The following is a 26,751-nucleotide window of genomic DNA, read 5'->3' as shown; positions in this document are numbered from 1 at the left end:
AAAATGGATATAAGGTTCATCTATGGCAATTTTACCAAACATAAAAGGAATTATAAAAGATATACCAGAAAATTAAACAACAGAGGATTTTACTGAGGGCCACCTCAGAAACATAAATTCATAAAAATCACCCATGAACGCCTTAAACGCCATCTCTCGGCTAAGCAGGCTGAAGGGCTACAACATGAATTTATATCTCCTGGTTAAACTCAAACCTTGTGTTTACTATTTCCTGGTTCGTCTTTAAACCTTATGTCCAACCATTAACCCTTATATTACATCGAATTCCAGAATTTAATTAATATAATATAATATAATATATACTATTTAACATTTTAACATCGGTATATTCCTTTGGATCAGTCAAACGATCACATTTTTCAAAACTCAAAACATAAAACTTCTATATCTTTGAGTTTTCTATGTTATATCCAAATCTCAAATCATTTGGACTTCATATGAGCAAGATATGTCACTAATGACCATTTTTCCCTTAAAATTAATTCATTATTTTTTAACTTATTTACGAAAATGCCATCAAAATAAATTGAATATTTTTCAACTTATTTACGAAAATGCCATCAATGCTATTTTATAGTTGTAATATCTCAGGCATTACAATATCTCTCATGTTTAAATTTATATTGTGTTGCTAGATCAAATCGCAGTAATGTGGAAGCAAGTGTAGAAATATATTTCCTAAGTTGATTTACGTATATCATTTGTAGATCATAATGTGACTGTAATTAGTTTTGTAAATTTAGTCATGTATAGATAGCTTTAGTTACTATTATATCTCCTAGTTTTATGCCTTAGTAGTTAGTTTGTTATTAGGCTTATGATCTCTTGTATACTATATATATTCGTTCATAGTGGAATGAGATTTTTTAAGCTTTTTCAAAGTTCCACATGGTATCAGAGCTTTTAAGCTAGATCATGGAAAAATCAGAAACATCAACTGAGCTCACCATACCCCTGATCACCAACCATAAACTCAATGGCCAAAACTATCTTCAATGGTCCCAATCCATACTCATGTTCCTCTGTGGCAAGAGCAAAGAAGATTTTATCAACAGTCAGGCCCCATCTCCTATGGTTGATGACCCCTCATACAAGACATGGAAGGCAAATGACAGCACGTTAAAACATGGCTCATCGGCTCCATGAATCAAGATATTGGTGATCAGTTATTGTTCTGCAGTTCCGCTGCAGCGATATGGGAGGCTGCACAATTGACATACTCATGCACAGAGAACACCTCTGAATTATTTGCTACTGAGAGCTTACTATATGAGCTGCGACAAGGAGATTCCACCGTGACTCAGTTCTTCAGTGACTTGACACGGCTATGGCAAAAAATCGATCTCTACGACAATCACAAGTGAACATGCTCGGATGATAGCATACTATACAATAAAGTTGTTGAGACCAAGCGAGTGTTCAAGTATAGAAATACATTTCTTAAGTTGATTTACGTGTATCATTTGTAGATCATAATGTGACTGTAATTAGTTTTGTAGATTTAGTCATGTATAAGTGGCTTTAGTTACTATTATATCTCCTAGTTTTATGCCTTAGTAGTTAGTTTGTTATTAGGCTTATGATCTCTTGTATACTATATATATTCGTTCATAGTGGAATGAGATTTTTTAAGCTTTTCCAAAGTTCCACAGCAAGTACTTGGAAGCGGGGCGAGAAAAAGTGATCGGAAAAGGAACAAAAAATTAAAGTAAATATATAAACATGCGACACATACAAATGAACATACATATAATATAAGTACATACGAAAACAAAATATCACATGAACTCAATCATAAGTAGATTACCAATTATGCAAAAACTTGTGTGTGACGGTCTCAAGGATCGTATTTTGTGAGACAGATTTCTTATTTGAGTTATTCATGAAAAAGTATTACTTTTTATGATAAGAGTATTACTTTTTATTGTGAATATCGGTAGGGTTGATCCGTCTCACAGATAAAGATTCGTGAGGCCGTCTCACAAGAGACCTACTCTACCAATTTTGTCGAATAGAATTATCAATGGATTATAAATTTGAGTGTAATATTTGAAATAAGGATATTTAGTAAAGTATGATAAAATTTATTTTGTTTGATTGGATTTTAATGAGAGGCTAAAAATATATTATATCAATTTACATGACCATAATACCCCTACACAATCCCAACAGTAGCCAGTGTGCCCTAATTTACTATTGCCCTTCCACTCTATCTGACAGAGAAGGTCCCAACCGGCCACTCTTCCGAAACTTTGTTAAACTGAAATGGTGCTTCTCCCTTCGAATATGTAGATCGCGTGCCATCTTTACACGATCTTCTCTAGTTTCATCTTTGATCGTAGAAGAACAATGCACGAAAACTGTGAGATCTTTTTAGTATGTATTAGACCTTGTTTCATTGGTTGTGTGATTACTGATTACTATTGCCAATATAATGTTGGGTAATTACACCGAAGCGATAACGATCGTGATGATAAAAAAAATCGCTGAATAAAATAATCAGCAAGAACACAAGGATTTACTTGGTTTACCCAAGATAGACTTCGTCCACGGAGCTACTGCAGATCTTTTATAACATGAGAAATATTACAACAAATGTATACAATAATACACTAAATATCTCACACTCCCAACCCGAGTATAACCGATAAAATATTTTCTCGTACTCACACAAAAGAACCAAAAAACTCTCTTTTTTCTTTGTTCTCTTTATTTTATAATATTTAAAAACTTTTGATTGGGATGATTTTAAATTTAGATGGGGGAGTAGCTCTATTTATAGATCTCCCGTACATGTGAAACCAATTGCATTTTCTAGCGACCGCCAACCATTCTTTGACATATGCATCTGCTAGCTGCCATATTTGAAAAGTATTGCTAGATGCCACATTTGAAAAATATGAAAAAAAAATATTTTGGTCCACTTTACCTAACATTTCTCCCACTTGAAGACTTGATTTTTGTCAATGGTTGTTGTCTTCGTGAGCATATCAGCTGGATTTTTACTTCCAAAAATCTTTTCAAGCATCAAGATTTCATCTTCCAAAACTGATCTAATAAAATGGTATCGAACTTGTATATGCTTTGTCCTAACATGATAAACAGGATTTTTTGCTAAATGAATAGTACTCTGACTGTCACAGTGTAATGTGCTACCCTCAAGCTTCTGATCCAGTTATTCCAAAAAAGATTTCAACCATATCATCTCCTTGCTAGCTTCTGTTACCGCAACATACTCAGCATCAGTAGTCGAAAGCGCAACTATCTTTTGCAGTTTAGACACCCAGCTTACAACTGTACCACCTAATGTGAACACATACTCAGTAGTACTTTTTCTGCCATCTAGGTCACCACCCATGTCAACATCAACAAAACCTTGTAAGCCCAAATTTGATCTTCTGAAGCATAAAGATAAACTAGCAGTACCTTTCAAATAACTTATTATCCATTTAACTGCATCCCAGTGTTGTTTTCCTGGATTGCTCATAAACCTGCTTACAACTCCCACTGCATGTGCTATATCTGGTCTAGTGCATACTATTACATACATGAAGCTTTCGACAGCAGAAGCATAATGAACCTTGTTCATATAAGTCTGCTCCTGCTTCGTCGAAGGTGATTGTGCTTTGGTTAGTTTAAAATGACTAGCCAAAGGAGCACTCACGTGTTTAGCTTCATCTATGTTAAATTTTCTAACCATCTTTTTCACGTACTCTTCTCGAGATAACTTCAACATTCTGTTCACATTGTCTCTTAAGATCCTCATTCCAAGGATTTGCTTTGCATCACCTAAATCCTTCATAACAAATTCTTTTGATAACTCTTTTTTGAGTTTATCAATCTCCTCCAGACAAGCTCATGTTATCAACATATCATCTACATATAGCAGTAGAATGATATAAGAACCATCAAACCTTTTCACGTGACAACAGTGATCAGCCTGACACCTCAAGAAACCATTATTACTCATGAATCCATCAAAATTTTTGTATCACTGTCTTGGAGCTTGTTTGAGACCATACAAGCTCTTCTGAAGTTTGCACCTCATTTTCTCTTTTCTCCGTACTTCAAAGCCCTATGGCTGCTTCATATAAATTTCTTCATCTAGATCACCATGAAGAAACGATGTCTTTACATATAACTGCTCCAGATGTAAATCTTCTTTTGCCACTAATCCAAGTACACTCCTAATTATGGTTAACTTAACCACTGGAGAGAAAATATCAGTTTAATCAATGCCTTTCTTTTGTTGAAAACCTTTTACAACAAGTCTTGCCTTGTACCTCTTGCTACCATCATGTTCTTCTTTTAGCCGGTACACCCACTTATTATGTAATGCCTTTTTGCGTTGCGGAAGTTTTGTAAACTCCCACGTCTAGTTGGATGACAATGAATTCATATCATCTTCTATGGTTAACTCCCACTTGATTGAATCGTCATTTTTCATAGCCTCTTCATATGTTTCTGGTTCACCTTTGTCTGTCAGCAAAATATAGTGAAGTGCAGGGGTGTATATCTCGGGTGGTCTAATTGTTCTCAAATATCTTGTGAGTTCAATCACCGGAGTTTGTGGGTCATCATCTTGTGCAGTTGATTCTTCATCTTCTTGGTTATTGCTTTTTGATTCATTCAGAGGAATATCTGTCAATGACACTTCATCATTATTCTTGACTTCAGAACTTTCATCTTCAGTTCCAATGTCTGACTTGTCCTTGTAAAGAACTTGCTCGTTGAAGATTACATCTCTGCTCCGAGTGATTTTCCGGTTTTGGTCATCCCAGAAACGATAACCAAACTCATCATCTCCATAACCAATAAAGAAACACTTTTTTGATATCGAATCAAGCTTTGTTCTGCTAGCTGAGTCAATATCAACATAGGATAAACATCCAAACACTTTCAAGAAAGAAATGTTTACTTCTTTGCCACTCCATACATCTTCGGGTATTCTGCAGTCAAGCGGTATCGAAGGTTCTTTGTTGATCAGATAAGCTACAATGTTAATAGCATCAGCCCAAAATGATTTTGGTAATCCAAAATGCAGTCTGATGCTCCTAGCACGTTCATTCAGGGTCTTGTTCATCCTTTCGACTACATCATTCTGTTGAGGTGTACCAGGAATGGTTCTTGATTCCATTCCGTGCACAATATTTCTTGAACTCATCATCTTCATATTCACCACCGTTATCAGACTGTAAGCACTTCACCTTCAAGTTGGTCTCATTTTCAACCATGGCTTTCCACCTTTTAAAGGTCTCATAAACATTATTTTTCATAAAATAAATCCAAACTTTCCGGCTCGAATTGTTGATAAATGTGACATAATATCTTGAGCCTCCAATGGATTTCTCAGGAGATGGTCCCCATACATTGGTATGAACCAGATCCAACTTTGCTGCTTTCGTTTTTCTACCGCCTTTTGAAAAGCTCGTATTTTTCTGCTTTCCAAAGATACAGCTTTCACATAGCTTGAGTTCAATGGTCTTTAATTCCGGTAGCTTCCTGTTTGATACAAACATCTTCATTCCCTTCTCACTCATATGCCCAAGCCTATAATTCCATAGACTTGAATTTGCTCCAGCATCCCCGGCTGCTAATGTATCTCCGCAACTCGAAGTCATATAAAGTGTTCCAGTTTTCTTTCCTCGAGCAACAATCATGGCTCCTTTGTTTACTTTCCAGGAACCATAACCAAAGGTCACATTATGGCCTTCGTCATCAAGCTGTCTCACTGAGATCAAATTGCGTGTCAATTTTGGTACATTTCTGACTTTATTGATTTTCCAGACAGATCCATTTTCACTCATACTAACTATTTCCAAAGGCTTTCCATCAGCCAAGAAAAATTTTCCGTAATCTCCAGCGATGTAATTATCGAATACATCACAATTATCAGTGGAATGAAATGAAGCTCCTGAGTCCATAACCCAAGAATCAACTGAGCTTTCCATGGATAGTAATAGAGCATCATGTACCTCCTCAGTAACAGCATTTGCATTATTCTTTGTTGATTTGCAGTTCTTTTTTAAGTGACCAGTTTCACCACATCTCCAACACTTCAAATTATTTTCAAAAATGTTTTTGTCTTTTCCATTTCTTGACTTGGACATACTGCGCCATCGGTTAGAACTCTTTTCGCCACTCCTGCCCCTTCCTTTGTTCTTGAGATTTAGAGCAGATCTCGATGATGTTCCTTCACCCGAATCCATCTTGCGAACTTCTTCAGCAAGAATTTGATCTCTGACATCATTGAATTGTAGTTTTCTTTTTCCAACAGAGTTGCTAACTGCTGCCCGCATTGGTTCCCAAACATTTGGTAAAGACGCCAAAAGAATAAGTGCACGAATCGCATCATCAAAATTAATTTCAACCGATGTTAGCTGAGAAAAATCTTGTTGAACTCATTGATGTGTTTAGCCACCGAAGCACCTTCTCCCATTTTTAAGTCTAATAACTTTTTCATGAGATGTACTTTGTTGTTTGTTGATGGCTTCTCGTACATGTCCAATAAAACAAACATCGTCTCTTCTGTGGTTTGTGCCTCCGCCACGTTATGTGCCACATTCTTCGTTAGGGTCAATCATATCACACCTAACACATGTCGGTAAAAGAGCTCCCAGTCATCATCCTCCATCTTTTTCGATTTCTTTCCTGATAGAGGTTAGTGTAGCTTCTTACGGTACAGATAATCTCTAATCTGTAACCACCAAAACGAAAAACCAGTTCTATTGAACTTGTTGATTCCCGGTCTCGATCCATCATCTCCGGTCATCGCTTCTATAGCCTTAGAAAAAAATCTAAAAAATATTTTTTGATGTGGAAGATCAGACAAAGCTGTAACCACATAGCATACACAGAATTCTAAGAAATTTTACAACAAAGCTCTGATAGTAGTTGTTGGGTAATTACACCGAAGTGATAACGATCATGATTATAAAAAAAATGCGGAATAAAATAATCAGTAAGAACAAAAAGATTTACGTGGTTCACCTAAGATAGGCTACGTCCACGGAGCTACTGCAGATCTTTTATACCAGGAGAAATATTACAACAAGTGTATACAATAATACACTAAATATCTCACACTCCCAACCCGAGTATAACCGAGAAAATATTTTCTCTCACTCACACAAGAGAACAAAAAAAAAACTCTCTTTTTTCTTTGCTCTTTTTTTTTATGATTCTTAAAAACATCTGATTGGTATGATTTTAAATTGAGATGGGGGAGTTCTATTTATAGAGCTCCCGTGCATGTGAAACAAAAATGCATTTTCTAGCGGCCACCAACCATTCTTTGACATATGCATTTGCTAGCAGTGACATTTGAAAAGTATTGCTAGCTGCCACATTTGAAAAATATAAAAAAAATATTTTGGTCCACCTTACCTAACATATACATGTTCAATTTTATGTGAATTTTTTGAACATTAATTGTGTACTCAAATCCATGGTAATAAATTTGTACAATTCATAGAGAAACCCGATGTAGTAATTGATTGTTTGAGTTTTTGGAGAAAAAACTGAAATATTTCCGCATCGTATTTGTTCTTCAACATTTGATGTCTTTCACATATTTTTCGGTTGGATTTGTTACCTATCACAAATTTAATTGCTACAGCACTTTCATTATTTAACTTCTTGCCAGAACATTATGTTGTCTGATTTGATTTCACAATATGTTTCAATCATAAGTTTCGAGTTTGAATTCATATTCTTTTATTAATCATTAATAGTTGTTGTGTTATTATATGTTAAACATTGTATTTACCACAATTAGTTTGTGTTCATTATTTTTTCTTTCATCTCAACTACAAAGTGTGCATTTTGATTTGGGTTGAAATAGAAAATAGTATAATGTGTGTTTCATCTCAAATTATGATTGTTTAGTTTGGTGTACATCTATTTTTAAATGCTATTTTTTTGGCATAAACTTCATTATGCGTTTGGATAATTGATAAAAAAACACTCCTCTATTTTGGTCGTAATAGTGTCTTTTTTTCTACCAGCGGTAAATGTATTTGTGATAAATGTTTCACAACTACCAATTCCACCATCACTTTTATTAAAATTCTCATCTTCCATTGTGTTTAGGTATTGACCAACACAACCTACAACATCCTAAAATCACTATGAACTGTTTGAAAGACAAGTTATTAATGGTAGTGTTTGTTGTGTTGTTAGATTCAAAATCTCTCTTTAAATAGCACATCTAATCTTTATACACCTTGTAAGTAGTCTTTCATTCCTCTTCCTAAAGTCATATGATATTTACCTCAAAAAAAAATTTCTATCAGTTGCAAATTAGGTTCTGAAGATATTGTAACAACCAAATACAAAGTGCTAGTGTCACACCCTTACTCTATGCTTAGCATAATTACTATAATCAAAATAGGGTTTGAATGATATAACTATAGTATAAAGCAAATCAAACAAGGGGCATCAATTTGACGGTTTATAAAAATTTTGACATGATGTCCCTACATTTTGTTTAAACCAAAAACTCGAGCAATGCCATATATAAAACAACATCAACTATATTTTCAAGCACAACCATGCACCATATTGTTATACAAATACACATTCTCATATACAAGCATACTTTGTATCATCATAAACATCGTAAAACTTGTTCAAACCCTGACATATTTTAGTACAATACATATGCGAAAGCTATACGATAATAAGTCCCGGTTCTTGTCGAGGTGAGGCACGTCACAAACATCCATTGGCGAACCATCATCCTATTTCTCTTCACTACCTTATCTTGTAATACATGAGCTACGTGAGTTTATAAAACTCAATAAGTTGGCACTTATACGTATCAATATGCGTAGAAGAAACATACATATCAAGTCGTGATCAACAATGAATCTTTAAACCATGTCATATCATAGCATATATTCACGTTCATTTTTGTACTTGAGCCTCATTAGTTGACCTGTACTATAGTGCTTGCTATATTATATAGTTACTACTGTGTTGGACGTCAGAGAGCAACCTCGGGCAACCTCACGCCCCATGAACATATATTGGTCAATAGATTTGGTGGACTTAAAACCACCCATGATGTCAACAAGCTCTATATCATGTAAACATCAATCCTTTTTTCATGTTCATGTTCATGTTCATAACATAGCACCCATCATCAATATCCATGAGTTTCTTACATATTTAATACATAACAATGAAATATGGTGCTATATTTTCATCAATAAAATACTAACAATGTACATATAGCAATAATCAATAGGAAGTATTTGAAATCATAATATTACTCATGTATTACGTCAAGAACATGCCAACTTACAGTCCAAGCGTACGAATACTTGTTTGAGATGATGTTTCTCGCTCTCGCTCCTATACTGTCAAATATAAAAATAATTCAGTCACTATTGCTTATACTAGGTGAAAGTTACCCTTTTACATGTAGAACAACTAAAAGAGAAGAAAAATTACACCCTTAGGAAGTTCTTAGGATGGAGAACTAAGTTCTAACCTCAAAATAATGAAAGTTCTTGGTTTTTCTTTCGTGTCTTGCTATGAAGGGAAAGTAGAGAACTCATAAAGTGGCTTAGAAAATCGATACTTATCTTTTCTCATGCAAGGCGGCGCTCGGGCGGTCATTTTCTACCGCCCGGGCGCGGAATGTTCTGTAAAAATACTAGGCTTGAAATGCACCGGCGCTCGGGCGGTCATTTTCTACCGCTCGAGCGCCACCTGTTCTGCCTCTGCGCACTACTTTATCAAAGATTGCTCCAAAAACGTATCTTTTGTTCATAATCTGAAAAAGTAGTAAACATAAAAGTTGTAGCCCTATGTCTTGGCTTGAATCTCCAATTCGTTTCATGTCATTTAGAGGTCTGAGAAAAAACTTATACTCAATCTACCAAAATGTGTCATTGTTGGAATGACGATACACACGACACACTTCAGGGCACTTTTGGCTTGTCTTTCACAATGATTTGGACAAAAACCAAAACATGAAAGTTGTAGCATTTTATCTTAGCTTTTTAATGGTTATGGCCTCACAAAATTTGGATCAATATTGAAATCATTATGCTAAAACCCGTAAGAACTACCATATTTTTATCTCATTTCCTGCAGTCTCATACCAACTTTCATTACACTACTTTATCTATCCATCTTACTATCATTATTTAGACACATATTGATTCTCAATACACCATAGACAATATAAATATCATGTTCAATCTCAATATTGATACCTCAATCATCATGTGAAATCTAATGAGCTAAATAACTACATAATAAACGACATAAACGCATTATTATCATTTGTACGAGTAACCGGGCATTACAATTCTCCACTCTTTCAAAGACTTTGGTCCCCAAAGTTTGACGTACCATATGGTTCAGGATATCTTTGTTGAATCTCGTCTTCTCGCTCCCAAGTTGTTTCTTTAATTGCATGATTGCGCCATAACAGTTTTACCAAGGGTATTTCCTTGCCTCGTAACACTTTTGCTTTCCTATCGAGCATTTGGACTGGCCGTTCTTCATACGAGAGATTCGATGCAAGCTCCAATGGTTTGTAATGAAGAACATGAGAAGGATTGGCCAAATATTTCCGTAGCAAGGAAACATGAAAAACGTTATGAACATTTGATAAGTTCAGTGGTAAAGCAACTCGGTAGGCCCTGTCTCCTATTCTTTCCAAGATTTCAAATTGACCGATATATCTTGGACTCAATTTTCCCTTCTTACCAAAACGCAAAATGCCCTTCAATGGTGATATTTTTACAAATACATGGTCACCGATCTGAAATTCCAATCGACGACGTCGCACATCAACATAACTTTTCTGTCGGCTCTGGGCAGTGTGCATTCTTTCTCTGATCTTGGTTACCAATTCGGCTGTCTGTTGTACCAATTCAGGGCCTAATAACTTTCTTTTTCTTATTTCATCCCAATGTACTGGAGATTGACATTTCCTACCATATAATGCAGTATATGGTGCCATTCCAATGCTTGACTGATAGCTGTTGTTATATGTAAACTCAGCCAGCGGTAGTTTACTGTCCCAACTGCCTGGAAAATCAATAGTACAGGCCCTCAACATATCTTCCAATATCTGATTCACTCGTTCTGACTGTCCATAAGTTTGAGGATGGAACGCCGTACTAAATGACAATCGAGTTCCCATAGCATGATGTAAACTCTTCCAAAATGCAGACGTAAATTTGGGGTCTCTATCAGATACAATGGACACTAGGATGCCATGAAGTCTACTATCTCTTTGATGTATTCTTCAGCATATTGATTCTTCGTGTATGTGGTCTTCACTGGAAGAAAGTGAGCTGATTTCGTAAGTCGATCTACAATAACCCATATATCATTGAACCCTCTTTGTGTTCTTGGAAAACCAAGAATGAAATCCATCGTGATGTGTTCTCATTTTCACTCAGAAATGGGTAGTGGTTTCAGGAGTCCTGCTGGTCTTTGATGTTCAGTCTTGACCTGTTGACAAGTTAGACATTGTGCAACAAATTGAGCAATGTCCTTTTTCATACCTGGCCACCACAATAATGGTTTCAAATCTTTGTACATTTTGGTGCCTCCTGGATGGATTGAATAGGGTGTAGCATGTGCATCAATAAGAATATCGGTTCTGATTGTTCCTTGTTTCGGCACACACAATCTACCTCGATAAGTCCACATTCTTTCCCCATTCAATTCAAAGTTCAAAGTTCCTTTTTCTTCATCTCGCTGTTTCAGTTGTTGTAATTCAGTATATGCACCTTGTTCGGCCTTGATTCTGTCTGCAAATGTTGGTCGAACCATGAGAGATGACAACTGGATTGTAGCTCCTTTTGGAATAACATCAATCTTCAAGTTCTGTAAATCCCATAAAATTTGTTCTTGTACTTGCATTGCGGAAATAGAACTGGATTTTCGACTTAACTCATCTGCAACAACATTGACTTTACCTGGATGATAATCAATAACAAAATCATAATCTTTCACTAATTCCAACAAACGTTGTTGTCGCATATTCAGTTCTTTTTGCGTGAAGAAATATTTCAAACTCTTGTGGTCCGTGTATATTTCACACCGTTCACCATACATATAATGGCGCCATATTTTCAATGCAAATACCACTGCTGTCAGTTCTAAATCATGTGTGTGATAGTTCTTTTCATATTCCTTCAATTGTCTTGAGGCATAGGCAATCACCTTCCCGTGCTGCATTAAAACTGCTCCTAAACCTTGTTTTGATGCATCACTATATACCACAAAACCTCCTCACCCTTCTGGAATAGAAAGAACTGGTGCTGATGTCAATTTTGTCTTGAAATTTTGGAAACTACGATCTCATTCTTCGTTCCATTCAAATTTCATATTCTTTCGTGTTAAAGCAATCAAAGGTAATGCTATCTTGGAAAATCCCGCTATAAATCGACGGTAATAACCAGCTAGCTCAAGAAAACTACGTACCTCGGTAACAATGGTTGGACGTAGCCAGTTATTCACAGCTTCAATCTTACTTGGATGCACAGATATGCCTTTTTTTGAAATGATATGGCCCAAGAATGCTACTTGTTCAAGCCAAAATTCACATTTCTTCCATTTGGCATATAACTGTTTATCCTTCAAAGTCTGCAAAACTAATTCCAGATGTTCTTGATGCGCCTCTACAGTTCGTGAGTAAATTAGAATATCATCTATAAACACAATCACGAATCTGTTTAAAAATGGCTTGAAAATTCTGTTCATTAAATCCATAAAAGCAGCCGGTGCATTCGTTAGTCCAAATGGCATTACGAGAAATTCATAATGCCTATATCTGGTCCGGAAGGGAGTCTTTGAGATCTCATATGATTTCACTTTTAGTTGATGATAGCCTGATCGAAAATCAATCTTCGAAAAAATGACAGCTCCTTGTAATTGATCAAACAAATGATCAATTCTGGGGAGTGGATATCTGTTTTTGATTGTCACTTTGTTCAACTCCCTATAATCAATACATAGACGAAGGGTACCGTCTTTCTTCTTCACAAATAAAACAGGTGCACCCCACGGTGAAAAACTCGGTCTAATAAAATCTTTATCAAGCAACTTATGTAACCGTTCTTTCAATTCTTTCATTTCAGTAGGAGCTAATCGATAAGGAGCTGTTGAGATCGGATGAGTTCCTGGCACAACAGCAATTACAAATTCTATCTCTCTATCTGGGGGGTAAGCCTGTTACATCATCAGGAAATACCTCTGGGAATTCACACACAACATCTGTATCTTTTAATTCACGAACCGGTGGATCAATAACTAAAACAGATGCTAAGTATCCTTGACACCCCTTCCGTAATAATTTACAAGCCTTCGTACAAGAGATTATCCGAAGAGGTAAGGATATACCTGCACTTGCTACTGTGAATGGTTCAGCTCCTGCTAGTGCAAACTTGATTAATTTTATACCACAGTCAATAGTAACTCTGTACTTCGAGAACCAATCCATTCCCAATATCACATCAAAATCGGTCATTTGCAGAACTATCAAATTGGCATACATCTGATGACCTTGGACATATATTGGACACCCTCGTACAATCTGATCTATCTGTAATTCTTGCCTGAAAGGTAAAGCTATAGCGAGTAGTGTCTCTGTTGTACTGGCTGTAATGCTCAGTCTCCTTACAAACGTTTCCGAAATAAAGGAATGCGTGGCTCCTGAATCTAGTAAAATAATAGCAGTGATACCAGAAATCAAGAACATACCAGTGATCATCGATGTATCTGCATCCACTTCCTCTTTGGTCATGGAAAAAAATGTGTCCCTGTACTTTCTCAGAACTTCCGGGACAATTCCTGGCGAGATGCCCTGGCTTTTTGCAATGATAGCAAACATTGGAACCTTGCATACATTCTCCGCCATGGAGTTTACCGCATTTAGGACAAGGTGGTCTATCTTGTTCTTTACGTGGAGGGGAACCCTTGTCACGTGGTTCCTCTGGTCTAGTACCCCTGCTATCGATCTTTTTTCCTTGTCCTGTTCCTTGGCTCTTCTGAAAGTACTGCTGCCTTCGTTGTTGTCTGTCTCGGTCTATATCATGTTCATCCTGTTCTGCCATAAGTGCTCTCTCCACTATCTCCCCATATGTAACGACTTTCGACATTCGTACATCTCGTTTAATTTCAGAGCGAAGTCCCCACATAAAGTGTTCGCCCTTACTTGTGTCATTCTGTGCAATATATGGTACATATTGGATTCCAGCCTCGAATTGTTGTATGTATTCAGTCAATGACATAGTTCCTTGCTTCAGGTTAAGGAAATCACTGGCTTTCTTGGCTCGTAGATCTTTACTGAAGTATTTGTTGTAAAACACGATTTTGAAAGTTTCCCATGTCAATGGTATCGCCGGTAATGCCACCCTTGCACTCTCCCACCATATTCTTGCATGTTTTGTTAACAAAAAGATGGCACAAGTTACTTTGTCAGCATCATCCTTATGAAGGTAGGAGAAGATGGACTCTAATGACTTAATCCATTCTTCTGCTACTGCTGGATCAGTGCTTCCCATGAATTCAGGAGGATTCAAACTTTGAAAGCGATCATATACATCTGTTTGAACAGGCCCTTGTCTGGGTATCATGGCTTGTGCGTGTGCCTGCTCATGAGTAGTCTGTTGCATCTCAAGTAATTGTTGTATCTGCTCCCCATGGACTTTCGCTTGTTGTTGGAGCAGTTGAGCAAAATCATCTATAGGTCATGGTGCACTGCCCTCACCTTCGACTACTGAGACCTTGCCCTTAGATGACTCTCCTTCATGTACTTTGCGTTTAGGTGGCATCGTCTTTTATCTTAACCTACATTTTGTTTAAACCAAAAAATCGAGCAATGCCATAAATAAAACAACATCAACTATATTTTCAAGCACAACCATGCACCATATTGTTATACAAATACACATTCTCATATACAAGCATACTTTGTATCATCATAAACATCGTAAAACTTGATCAAACCCTGACATATTTTAGTACAATACATATGCGGAAGCTATACGATAATAAGTCCCAGTTCTTGTCGAGGTGAGGCACGTCACAAACATCCATTGACGAACCGTCATTCTATTTCTCTTCACTACCTGATCTTGTAATACATGAGCTACGTGAGTTTATAAAACTCCATAAGTTGGCACTTATACGTATCAATATGCGTAGAAGAAACATACATATCATAGCATATATTCACGTTCATTTTTGTACTTGAGCCTCATTAGTTTGACCTGTACTACCGTGCTTGCTTTATTATATAGTTACTACTGTGTTGGACGTCAGGGAGCAATCTTGGGCAACCTCACGCCCCATGAACATATATTGGCCAATAGGTTTGGTGGGCTTAAAACCACCCATGATGTCAACAAGCTCTATATCATGTAAAAATCAATCCTTTTTTTCATGTTTATGTTCATGTTCATAACATAGCAGCCATCATCAATATTCATGAGTTTCTTACATATTTAATACATAACAATGGAATATGGTGCTATATTTTCATCAATAAAATACTAACAATGTACATATAGCAATAATCAATAGGAAGTATTTGAAATCATAATATTACTCATGTATTACGTCAAGAACATGCCAACTTACAGTCCAAGCGTACGAATACTTGTTTGAGACGATGTTTCTCGCTCTCGCTCCTATACTGTCAAATATAATAATAATTCAGTCACTATTGCTTATACTAGGTGAAAGTTACCTTTTTACATGTAGAACAACTAAAAGAGAAGAAAAATTACACCCTTAGGAAGTTCTTAGGATGGAGAACTAAGTTCTAACCTCAAAATGATGAAAGGAATGAAGAAGGGAACTTTGGAGGAAGATTTCTTGGTTTTTCTTTCGTGTCTTGCTATGAAGGGAAAGGAAAGAAATCATAAAATGGCTTAGAAAATCGATACTTATCTTTTCTCATGCAAGGCGGCGCTCGGGCGGTCATTTTCTACCGCCCGGACGCGGAATGTTCTGTAAAAATACTAGGCTTGAAATGCACCGGCGCTCGGGCGGTCATTTTCTACCGCTCGAGCGCCACCTGTTCTGCCTCTGCGCACTACTCCATCAAAGATCGCTCCAAAAACGTATCTTTTGTTCATAATCTGAAAAAGTGGTAAACATAAAAGTTGTAGCCCTATGTCTTGGCTTGAATCTCCAATTCATTTCAGGTCATTTAGAGGTGTGAGAAAAAACTTATACTCAATCTACCAAAATGTGTCATTGTTGGAATGACGATACACACGACACACTTCATGGCACTTTTGGCTTGTCTTTCACAATGATTTGGACAAAACCCAAAACATGAAAGTTGTAGCATTTTATCTTAGCTTTTTAATGGTTATAGCCTCACAAAATTTGGATCAATATTCAAATCATTATGCTAAAACCCGTAAGAACTACCATATTTTCATCTCATTTCCTGCAGTCTCATACCAACTTTCATTACACTACTTTATCTATACATCTTACTATCATTATTTAGACACATATTGACTCTCAATACACCATAGACAATATAAAAATCATGTTCAATCTCAATATTGATACCTCAATCATCACGTGAAAACTAATGAGCTAAATAACTACATAATAAACGACATAAACACATTATTATCATTTGTACGAGTAACCGGGCATTACAGCTAGTGATAGATTTATGCTCGGATGAAGAGAGCCATGTCCACTTACAACCTATTAAGGCATCCAAAATTGGCATAGTTGTGGAAGAATTATCTCCAACTAGCTTGAAAACAAACTGTCAGAAGAAATGAAGCTGACACACACCCAAGCACATGCGGAGCCTACAAAAACCAACAACAATTGTACATGTGTTGGTATCAAAGGCGGCAAGAAGAAGCACGACTTAATTGACGACGACACACTATCGTTTATCTTACTTAACACCTATGATGAATCTAGTGGCTGAATCGTTTACTATGGTGCCTATGTTTTAAAGTCTTGTTTTCCATCCTTTTGAAGCTTTTGTCCATTGTGTTAGACTAGTATTAGTAGTTGATGTTTTGGTGGGCAAAACTAATCGAATATATATATTTTATCTTGTTTTTGTTTTGTAGCTTATTTAAACGGTTTTTATATGTTATCAAATAGTGTGTTTTTCGAAATATTAATCCAGTTCATGAAAGATTTCAATAAAAACATTACTCAATGATTTCTGTATTTCATAACAAAAAAAATTCAAAAAACCGTATGCGACAAAAAAACTTACGATCGAAATTGGACGACACATTTTTCTTGTAAAAACATCAGTTGCTAGAATTTCATAACGAATGCAAACATATAAAAGAGTATATACTAAATTTTTGTGGTGGGGAAAATGCATATGTTTGCAGAAGCTCATCTCATTGCACAAAATGAAGTTGATGTACATACATGATTCATCAACATTAGAAGCTCAAAATGATATCAAGGGATAAATTTACATAGCATAACACATACAACATTCATAAGAGTTCTTGTATTTTGATTCATCACCTACACGGCCAAAATATATCCAACTAATATTAGCAATTACCAAAATTATCATAGTAGCTATTACACCATATAATTCAACCAAAAGATACTGAAGATCCAAATATATCTCATCTTACATAGATAAAGGATCCAAAAAGGCATATGAACAATTACACTTACATCTTTGCTAAGCTTACCAAACAAAAAGATACCAAAGTTCCAAAATACATCTTAACAACCAAAATACAGTTTCATTGATCAATCCACCCAGAAACCTCTTGGCTAAGCTTAGCTTGCCTTTGTCACCAACGCGCATGAACAATGACAATGGCATGGTTGTCAACCAACAACTTAGCAACATGCACTTTCTCCTCTTTTGCAAGCTCTGGTATCCCCTGCAACGTATCCAACACCTTCTCGTCAGCATTGGGTATCTTTTCCTCCGTTTCTTGATAAAATCTTTTACTTATACTTGGTTATGTCAGCGAGATTGTTGATGGCTTCAACGATCGCATTGTCATCAGCATTAACTTACTTGCTTTTATTACTCTTGGATGTAACAACTACACTTGGTTTCGAGGAAAGGGTGTGCATTATAGGCATTGACTCGTCAGCCTCTTCACCAGCATTAAATATATTGTTTGTAGCTGCAACTGTGTCATGAATTACCTCATAATTCATGTTGAGGACATCGTGGACAGCTGTTACAAAGGTCACTGCTTGTTCACCTGTTGCTTTGTCATTTCTGTTGGTCTCACGTGCGGTAATTTGAGATAATAAATATGAAAATAAAAAATAAATTGGACACTGAGATTTACGTGGAAAACCCCTACAATTATTAGGGTAGAAACTACGGGCAAGATGAAAAAAATTCCACTATAATATTTTATGGTGTACAACACACTCACTGTGTTTCCAAAGAGAAAACACACTCTCTTAATACAGGAGAACAAAACACTTCACAAATATTATAGAACTAAGCATTTAAATGCTATAAGATGAGAGAAAACTCGAAGACCAAATCCTCATTTAAATGTGTTCCCACCTCATTAAAATTTGTTGACCAAATCCTCCAATTACGTTTGCCGACATTTCTCCTACTTGGAGATTTGATTGAGAATCAAACACATCTCCACGCATCTTTTCAATCTTGTCATTCCCTACTACTTACGTTTCTGCTAGACCACTTGAAGATCTACACCACTCAAACTTATCAGTGTTCACTCGCTTGGTCAGAAAATCAGCTATGTTATCTTTTGTATGGATCTTCTGCATATCAACAATTCTTTCTTCTACTACTTCTCGTACAAAATGAAATTTGACTCCAATGTGTTTCGTCCTGGAATGAAAGGCTGGATTCTTTGCGATGTGCAAGCTACTCTGACTATCACAAAACAAAGAAATGTTCTCTTGTTTATGCATGATCTCCTCCAATAATCTTTTAATTCATATTATCTCCTTGCAAGCTTGAGTAGCTGCCATGTATTCTACTTCCGTCGTAGATAATGCCACAACTTTTGCTGTTTTGAAACCCATCTTACTACTCTCCTCGCAAATGTAAACACATAACCAATAGTAGATTTTCTCTTATCAGGATCACATGTATAATCTGAATCGACATAGCCCCTGAGCGTAAAATTTGAGGTACCCTTAATGTATCTAAGGATCCTCTTAATTGTACTATAATGCTCTCGTCTAGGATTCGCCATATACCGACTAACTGCTTCCACTGCTTGAGCAATGTCTGGTCTTGTACAGATCATAGTGAACATCAAACTTCCCACTGTTGATGCATATGGTACTCGAGACATCTTCATCCTCTCTGCTTCACTGCTAAGACACATCTTGGAGGATAATCTGAAGTTAACAAAAAGAGGGGTCGATATTGGCTTTCTATCTTGCATGTTGAAGCGTTGCAAGATTTTCTTCAAATAATTTTTCAGAGAAAGCCAAATCTTTCTGTTACTTCTGTCTCGATGAACTTGCATTCCTAGAATCTTTTTTGCTACTCCCAATTCCTTCTTATCAAATTCCCTAGCCAACTGTGCCTTCAATCCTTGGACCTGATCTTTGTTGGGCCTGCTATCAACATGTCGTCCACATTCAACAGCAAAATGATATAATAATCATCAGACCTCTTGAAATATGTACAAGGGTCTGTACTAAGTATGTTGTATCCAAGTCTCATGATATAGCAATCAAATCGCTTGTACCAACACCTTGGCGCCTGTTTGAGACCGTACATAGATTTTTTCAACCTGCAAACCAAGTTCTCTTTGCCTTTTTCCGCAAAACCTTCTGGTTGGAGCATATAGACTTATTCTTCAAGATCTCCATGAAGAAATGTTGTTTTCACATCTAGCTGTTTTAGATGTAGGTCAAACACAGCACATAATTCCAGAACAACTCTGACTGTTGTAAGACGAACAACATGAGAAAATATCTCATTGAAATCAATGCCTTCTTTCTGAGCATATCCTTTTACCAACAATCTAGCCCGATATCGCTCCACTTAGTTATTTCCATCACGCTTGATCTTATAGACCCATCTGTTTCCAATGGCATTCCTCCATTGATAGTGTAACAAGATCCCAAATTTTATTCTTGTCTAATGCCTCCAATTTTTCTTGCATTGTTATCATCCACAAGGATACATCCGAGCTTTGAGTAGCCTCATGGAAACTCGATGGCTCACCATCTTCTGATAATAGACAATATGCAATATTGCTTTCAGTGACATAATCTGAAAGCAAACCTGATGGTCTTCTGTCTAGAGATGACTGCCTCACATTGGAAACCTCAGACTCAACATGTTCTTCTTCTTCTTCGTGCTTTGGTATTGCTTCACAAGAATCTTGACCTTCGTCTGTCTTATTTTCTACCTGAAATATAGTATTTTATGAATTCAGCATATCTTTCTCTCCCTTTACTTTATCTTTCTCGAAGATAACATCTCTGCTGATGACGAGCTTGTGGACAGTAGGATCCCACAAGCGAAAACCCATTTACTCCATCAACTTAATCCAAGAAGATACATTTTCTGGATTTTGAATTCAACTTCGATCTTTCTTGCTTATTATACAGAACGTACACAGGACTTCCAAATGTATGCAAATGAGAATAATCTACCGGCTTTCCGGTCCACATCTCCATCGGAGTCTTCAGATCATTCGCCACTAAAGGAGAACGATTGATAATATAACATGCGGTTTTGAATGCTTCCGCCCAAAATGACTTGTCTTGATCCGCAATCCTCAACATAACTCTTGTTCTATCCAACAAGGTTATACTCATCCGCTCTGCCACTCCATTCTTTTGAGGTGTGTAAGCCGTCGTGAATTGTCTTTTGATGCCCTCATGTTGACAATATGCATCAAATTCGTTACTGGTATATTCTCCTTCATTGTCAGTTCTCAAACACTTGATTTTCTTTTCTGAATCAAGTTCAACCCCACGCTTTGAAATATTTGAAGATCTGTAAAGCGTCAACACTTGATTTTCTTTTTTGAATCAAGTTCAACCGCGCTTTGAAATCTTTGAAGATCTATAAAGCTTCTGATTTTTTCTTGATTGGATACACCCAACATATCCTAGGGAAATCATCAATGAATGAGACAAAGTATCTCGCTCCTCCTAGGGATACAATTGGTGCTTGCCAAACATCAGAATGAATAAGCTCCAATATGCTTCTGCTTTTGGCAGTAGAAGTGCCAAACTTTAATATGTGTTGTTTACTGGTAACACAATGCTCACAAAAGGATAATGACACATTTGTAAGTCTCGGCAGCAGCTTCCGTTCTGAGAGAATTTTCAACTCTCGTTCTGACATATGCCCGAGTTTTTTTATGCCATAACGCTGTTAATTCTTCTCCTGAACCAATTGATGGAACATCTAGTTCGCCTCTTTGTGTGTTTCTACCAAAAGTACATACAAATTTGCAGCAACTTTTTCCGCCTTCATAACCATAAGCGCACCCTTCACAATTTTCATTATCTCATTCTCGATACGTGTTTTGCACCCGATGTCATCCAATTGCCCCAAGGACAAAAGATTCTTCGTCAGTCCTTTCACATGTCGTACCTCATGTGTGGTGTGAATGGTTCCATCAAACATTTTAATTTTGATAGTACCGACCCCAGCGATTTCCAAGGCATAATCATTTCTCATGAATACGATCCTCTTGAGACTTGTTCATAATGACCAAACAATTCTCTCCGAGACGTCATGTGCTACGTCGCTCCTGAATCCATAATCCAATTTTTACAAAATTTGTGCCTGTCTTCTGCAACTGTTGCTGCTTCACTGAATAATATTTCACCACCGCCTGAAGTACTTGCCACATTTCCTTGAGAAATTTTCTCGATACTCGTACACTCTTTCTTGAAATGCCCTTTACCGCCACATTTAAAGCATTAAATATTTTTCTTCTTACTTCTCAAATTCGATCTACCTCATCTTTGGCTCCCACTAGAGTCACAATACATAAATCTTCCTCTTATCATCGGCAAAGCCTTTGCCTACTTCGAAGTTACAACCTATCTTCCTTATTCTTGCGCCGGCTTTCTTCACCGAGAACCGCAGTTAAGACATCATCGAATTTTAGAAAGTACATAAGAATATTTTTGGTTATGTTGATAATAAGTTGATCATATGAATCTGATAGACTTTGAAGTAAAAGCTCTGCACGTTCATTTTCCCCTATTTTATGCCCCATGGAAGTGAGTTAGGCAAATAGAGTATTTAGTACGTTGATATGGTCGGTCATCGATGAGAATTCCGCCATTCGAAGAGTATAAAACATTCTCTTTAGGAAAATCATGTTGTGTAGCGACTTGACCTCGTACATCTATGTAAGAGTATCCTAGATAACTTTTGCTACTTTTATCTCAGAGATACTTGACAATACTTCGTCCGCTATAGCCAAGTGTAAATTGACAACACATTGTCATTCATCTCATTCCACTTTCCATCATCCGTAATTTTCACCGGTCTATCTCCAATAGCTGCCAAGAAACTCTCTTTTCTTAAAATTGCTTGTATCTTTATTTTCCATAGCATAAAATTGCTTCAATTGAAATTTTTTTATCTCGTACTTTCCCGCCATTATTTTTACAACAATTTATTAGACTAGACAAAATAATCCCGCCATAATAAAAAATCTTTTAAAAAATTTTCTGATGTGGAAGATCAGTCTAGACTGCAACCACAGAGCATACTCAGAATTTTAAAAAAATTTAGCCAAGGATCTGATACCACTTGTTGGTCCCACGTGCGATAATTTGATATAATAAATATGAAAATAAAGAATAAATTGGACACCGAGATTTACATGAAAAACTCCTAAAAATTATTAGGGTAAAAACCATGGGCAAGATGAAAATAATTCCAATATAATATTTTATGTTGTACAACACACTCACTATATTTACAAAAAGAACATACACTCTTAATACAAGAGAACAAAACATTTCACAAATATTATAGAACTAAACATTTAAATACTATAAGATGAGAGAAAACTCAAAGAAGAGATGATTTCAGAATGAGGGAGAGTTCTATTTATAGAGCTCCCAGTCAGTGTGACAACGCGTATAAAACACGTTCTTTGAATTTCTACGTAAATGAATGTGTTCCCACCTCATTCAAATTTGTTGACCAAATCTTCCAATTACGTTTGCCGACAATTTCCCAAAAAATTTCACACCAATAATGTTAATGATTCCACTACTTCTATCTCATGGGTCGTGCGCTTGGGTCGGCCTGCAAGAGTTAAAAGGAGAAATGAAATACATAGTATTTTTAAAATCAATGAATTTGACTAACATAAAATACCTTAATGATTGCTTCTGATATCTCGTCCATAACTTCAATGGTTTTGTCAGTATCATTATTCGATCCAACTCCACTTTTGCTTAATATAGTCAACAAAATACCATGTGTTTTCTTCCACACATGTATTTTTGAGTTAATATGTGGGTTTCCATATAAGTTTGTCCTTGGAAGTGCTGCACTCATAGAATTCTCCAATAAATTTTAAGTACCCAGCTTTGAATCCATTATCACTTTTTCATCCTTTATTGATAATGTCTTTTATCGATTCAATTAAAACTTCACTACTACAAAAATGGCAAACGCCAACGGATAAAATCCGTTGTCGTAGCCATTTTAAAACTGTTGTAACTGAGGGTATTGTTGAAAGTCTGTTCAACGACAACGGTTTTTATCCGTTGTGGTAGATCAAATTTGCGACGGATTTTAAAACCGTCGCAAATAACAATAGCGACGGTGTTGAATAAAACCGTCGCTAATTCAAAATTAGCGACGGTTACATAAACCGTCGCTAGTTTAAATTAGTGACGGTTTAATCAACCGTAGCTAATTTAAAATTAGCGACGGGTAGTAATGAAGTTCGTCGCTATTATTAGCGACGGTCAGTAATCAAGATTTCAGTCGCTAATTTGTTTCAAAAAATAAAAAAAATACTTTTAATAATTTAATAAATCTAAAAGAAAAATTGTGTAAGATAGAAAAATTTTGTGTTGTGTGAAGTGATAAAATTGTGTAAGAGAGAAAAATTTTAAGTGTTGTGTGAAGTGATAAAATGGTGTAAGAGATAAAAATTTTAAGTGTTATGAAGTGGTGAGAAAAATTTTAAGTGTTATGTAAAGTGATAAAATGGTGTAAAAGAGAAAAATTTTAAGTGTTGTGAAATGTTGGGAGGAAAATGGATCGGAAATGGAGATATTTATAGACAGTTTGCGACGGGTTTTGGTTAAACCGTCGCTATTGGCGACGATAAAAGCTAAACCGTCGCATATTTTTATTTGGCAACGGTTTGGATTTAAACCATCGCTAAAATTAGCGACGGTTTCAAAACAATGTCGCTAATTTTAGCGACGGTTTTTATGAAACTGTCGCTAAATTTAAAGATGCGACGGGTTTTTTTAAAACAGTCGCTAAAATTAGCGACGATTATTTCAAAACCGTCGCTAATTTAAAATTAGCGACGTTTTGACGAACCGTCGCTAAAACCGTCGCTAAATATTGCAACGTTTCCCAAAACCGTTGTTGTTTGTCAAAACACCACGCTAATCGACAACGGTTTCTTCAAACCGTTATCAATTGTCCAAAAAAACACGCTAATAGACAACGGTTCGTTGACCCTAAAAAAAACGCTCAAAGACAACGGTTCTATAAAACCGTTGTCATTGATCCCAAAAACCGTTGTCTTTGACTCCCCAAAGACAACGGTTCCGTTGTTAAAAAACATACGACAACGGTTTTTGTGAAAAACCGTTGTCGTATGTGTGTTGTTGTATACAGAATTTCTTGTAGTGCTTATTCATATGCGTTACAAGTAAGTTGCGTTTTGCCAACTTTTATTGCTTTCCTGACCACACTCCCCGAAGTTGTGCCACTGTCCATAATCTAATCACGTGATAAGAAAAAGAGTTGTGTCAACCATGTTAAAAATAAATCAGCACATGACTTATGAATTTAAAGGAAACATAATAACAAAAATATCTTGTATTATATGTTAAGTAAATAATGTGAAATAAATTTCAATCACAAATCAAAGCGCATAACGAAAGAATCCATAGAAGACAGTAATACATGTCTTGCAAAGTATTATCACTAAGGTTTGAAATACAACATTCCATAATTATTATTAGTTGTTCCACATTGACAATGCAAGGTTCTCTCTCTAAGTATCCCAACCGTCGGAGGACTCAAAACTGATAATGAAATCATCATCTACGTCATGACATGGACTAACAACATCCTCATCGACTTCTTCCGTAGGATCAGTTGACATCTGTGAACGAATGAAGTTTTGTAATTGACTACAAGCAATTATAATTCTGTTTTGTGTTTTGAGCGGGTAGAATGATGGAATTCGAATGATAGCACTTCTTTTTTACAACAACCCAAACGCTCTTTCAATAACGTTGCGAGCTTGAGAATTCCTCCAATTGAAAAGCTCCTTGTAACTTTATGGTCCGACTGCATGGTTTCCCCAAGCATACCTATGATATCTTACTCGCATGTACGGAGTTAGGAAGCCCTCGAAATTTGTGTACCCATTGTCACATAAGTAATAACAACCTGCATTACATGGGCGTATTGTTAGGTGAGATTTTAATAAATGTGAGTGGGGCTCACATTAATTAAAATATTAAAAATAACAACATCCCACATCGGAAGTTTACAGAAATTGCTGGAGGGAATTAGTTATAAATAGAGCTCAATTCCTTCAGTTATTGTATCCCAAAATCAAAAGCTTTTTAGCTTTGATAAAAAGAGAGTGCATAGAAAAAAAAGAGTGTATTTTTTTCTTGAGTGCGGGAATTCTCTTGTGTGAGTTAGAGAAATTATTTTCTCGGTATACTCGGGTTGGGAGTGTGAGAAATATTGAGTGTATTGGTGTATACACTTGTTGTAATATTTCTTCCGGTTATAAAAGTTGCAGTGCTCCGTGGACGTAGCCTATATTGGGTGAACCACGTAAATCTTTGTGTTCTTGTTGGTTATTTTATTCCGCAAGTTTTTGGGTACTATTATCATCGTGGTCGGCATCGTTTCGGGGGTGTAATTCCCCAACANTCAGGAAAGAAACCGGAAAAGATGGAGGATGATGATTGGGAGCTCCTTGACCGACAGGTTTTAGGTGTCATACGATTGACCCTAACAAAGAACTTGGCACATAACGTGGCGGTGGCCAAAACCACGGAGGAGATGATGACCATTCTGTCAGACATGTACGAGAAGACATCAGCAAACAACAAAGTACATCTCATGAAGAAGTTATTAAACTTGAAGATGGGAGAAGGTGCTTCGGTGGCAAAACACATAAATTAATTCAACACGATTGTCTCCCAGCTGACATCGGTGGACATCAAATTTGATGATGAGATTCGGGCACTTATTCTTCTGGCGTCTTTACCAGAAACTTGGGAACCGATGCGGGCAGCGGTTAGCAACTCTGTTGGAAAAGGGAAACTACAACTCAATGATGTTAGAGATCAAATCCTTGCTGAAGAAGTTCGCAGGAAAGACTCGGGTAAAGCAACATCATCGAGATCTACTCTAAATCTTGATAACAGAGGAAGAGGCAGCATTGGTGAAAGGAGTTCCAACCGATGGCGCGGTAGATCGAAGTCAAGAAATGGAAAATACAAAAACATCTTTGAAAAGAATATGAAGTGGTGGAGCTGTGGTGAGACTGGTCACCTGAAAAAGAA

This window comes from Primulina huaijiensis, chromosome 4 (genome assembly GCF_012295235.1).
Source record: "Primulina huaijiensis isolate GDHJ02 chromosome 4, ASM1229523v2, whole genome shotgun sequence".
In the NCBI taxonomy this organism is placed as follows: Eukaryota; Viridiplantae; Streptophyta; class Magnoliopsida; order Lamiales; family Gesneriaceae; genus Primulina; species Primulina huaijiensis.
This window is presented reverse-complemented; position numbering follows the sequence as displayed.